We start from the raw sequence: 2,839 nt of genomic DNA, 5'->3' as shown, positions 1-2,839 counted from the left end.
AGCAGAGAGGGTTTAGGGGAATCAAAACCAGAGCACAGTCACTGTGACCTTCTGGAGTGGTTGAGTGGAGTTAAGGGGATGGACTGCTCATCTATTCTGCTTTGCACACATGGCCCCAAAGCCCATCCTCAGCAATGACTCTCCCGTTCTTGCTCAAGAAAGACCTGGAAGGACTGCTCTTTTGGAGCAATGATAATCCCACAGGCACTACCCCTGCAGCCAAGCATTTTCAAGCTCGCGCTCAAAGCTGACGAGACAGTAACTCTGCTTGGACAGACAGTCTCTGCCAGGTGGCATGGACACTGCTGATTCCCCACTCCAGAGTGGCAGAGGCTGGATCCCCTTCTCGGGACAGACTTCTTGCCAGGAAGCCACAGCCAGGGGGGTGCCTCACCTGGTTCTTACTGGCACTTCACTCAGCATCCGTTTTGGTGGATATTTCTTTTTTTTATTGTGTCTACTCTTTCCACACACGGGAATGACAGAAAACCAAACATTTCATAAAAGCTTGTCAGAAAGCCCTTGTTATAGACAGGAAGTCCATCAAATCTGGAGGGAGCCAGGAACATTGCCATAAGCACCAAGAAGATCCAAGAAGCTCAAGGCCTCTTCTGAAGTGCATCAAATTCTTGTAACCATGATTTGAGCCTGGAAGTGGGAAGGGATTTATGTCTGTGGGTGGAGGAAGAATAAGTGTGTTGTGGGAATATGTCAGGGCTGAAGGTCCTTGCGCAAATCAGGGGTGATGGAGACATTTCCATCTTGTGCGCATGCCTCAGCTTAGGAAATGGGGAAAGCCCGCTGCTGGGGGTGGATGTGCTCAGGCATGGCCCATGAGCATGACGTCACTCTCTTTTGCAAGAAAGAAGAAAACAGGAGGACTCAGGTTGCAATATTGAAGTCAGCCAGTGGGAAACAAGTAAGTAATTACATTGGGGGAGGGGGGCTGGTGGGGGGTCAGATTAGGAGAAGGAAAGAAATGGAAAGTAATGATTTCTGTGTTAAAAATTTGGGAAGGTGAGACCCAGCTCGTGTACCCTTCTTCTGAAGAAGGATCTACTTTTTTTTTTTTTTTTTTTTTTTTTTTTTTCCAGAGGGGCTGGCCCTATCAGACTAGCTTTCACAGTTCTCCTCTGCTAGACAGCGCAGAGAACAGGAGGGATGGGATTCATCTACTCAGATTTAGACATGTCGAGTGGAAGGGTTGATTCAACTTCCCCCTTCTCACTGTCAATATGAAGATGTCCTGAGGAATCCCAGACACGCAGGACCCCCACCCCTCAGCTTGGCTGGCTAACGGAAGAGAAAACAGCATGTTTAGAGTAAGCTTTCTGCCAGTCCTGGGCAGGTGTGGCATTTCAACAGCTCCCACTTGCAGGATCACAATTGTGGTTACTTTAAAGCAAGAAGAAAGCCAGGGAAGTTTTTTACACTCTTCAACACCAGACCTGTATGTCTTTCAGACACAAATTTTCCCACTTCTCATTCCCCAAACAGCCCCCAGATTCTGCACTTCTAAAGATATACCTGGTACACAAAATATGCACTTCTGAGTTGTCCACACTTGACACAACCGCAACCTGTTTATTCCTGGTGGGTCACAACTGGTAGGAGCTCTCGATGCAGGCCACAGTCTTTCTGAGGGCATTTCCAAGAGCCCCCTTGACTTGCCTGTTCCGCAGGCTGTAGAGGAGTGGATTGGCCATGGGCGTGAGGATGGTGTAGAAAAAGGATGGCACTGTATTGAGCTGCCTCAGTGAGGCTGTTCTGGGTATCATATAGACAACGATGAGGGTACCATAGAAAACAGTGACCATGATGAGGTGAGAGGAGCAGGTGGAGAAGGCCTTCTGCCTCCCCATGGTGGCTGGGATCCTCAGGATCACAACTATGATGCAGATATAGGATACCAAGGTGAACAGAAAGGGGAAGACCACATCCAGAAAGCAGATGATGAAAGTAACCAGTCTAAGCACGGTGGTGTCACTGCAGGCGAGCTCCAGCAATGGGACAAAATCACAGAAGTGATCAATTGCATTGGGACCACAGAAGTGTAAGTTGGAAAGTAGCCCAGTGACTATGGCAGACATTAGTAATCCTGCTAGCCAAGACCCAGCCGCCAGCTGGAGACAGAGCTTCTTGCTTCATGAGGCTGGCATAGAGCAGGGGGTGGCATATGGCCAAGTACCGATCCTAGGACATGGTGGCCAGCAGATGACACTCGCTACCTGCACAACAGGCAAAGAAAAAGAATTGTGTCATGCAGCCTTGAGCAGAAACGGTTCTGTCCCTGGTTAGGAAGCTGGCCAGCAGCCTGGGCAGGATAGTGGAGGTATAGCAGATTGCCACACTGGAGAAATTAGGCATCTGATCTGAGGGCCACGAAAGAAGGACGAGAAAACCTAAGAAAAGGGAAGGGAATGGTGACAGAGGTAACAAGATGAATTTCACCAAGCACGATATTAGTTACCCTTGCCACACGTTCAACTGACCAGGTACCAAAATGGATTCTCACAACCATACCAGAGCAAGAATATTTTTCCTGAAGGACTGAAAAGGCCTTCAGGAGTTGAAAACCCTCCTCTTCACACTGCTTCTGGTGATTTCTCTGCTCGCTGTCATGGGGAATGCAGTCACCGTTGCCATCCTTTGGCTGCACCACTAGTGCCACACCCCCAGGCATCCCTTCCGCAGCACCTTGTCCTTCTTGGATATTTGGTTCACTCTGGTCATTCCCCCTAACATGTTTGTCAGTCTCATGCTGGAGATTAAGATATCTCTGCGGCTGCTTACAAGTCCCTCCTTCTCCATCAGCACAGCTGAGTTTAACTTATGTGTT

At 48.8% G+C, this 2,839-nt stretch overlaps 1 pseudogene across 1 annotated transcript; it reads right to left on the bottom strand.

Annotated features, from left to right (window-relative positions):
- Positions 1-1,598: 1,598 nt before the first annotated feature.
- On the bottom strand, positions 1,599-2,367 carry LOC309603858 (olfactory receptor 5AP2-like; annotated as a pseudogene). Its single transcript has one exon. The product of its transcript is annotated as an olfactory receptor 5AP2-like (transcript).
- Between the last annotated feature and the right edge of the window lie 472 nt (positions 2,368-2,839).

Source organism: Platalea leucorodia (genome assembly GCF_965183815.1).
Source record: "Platalea leucorodia genome assembly, contig: HAP1_HAP1_SCAFFOLD_221, whole genome shotgun sequence".
Classification (NCBI taxonomy): Eukaryota; Metazoa; Chordata; class Aves; order Pelecaniformes; family Threskiornithidae; genus Platalea; species Platalea leucorodia.
The sequence above is the reverse complement of the archived record's forward strand: the minus strand, read 5'-3'. Positions and strand labels throughout refer to the sequence as shown.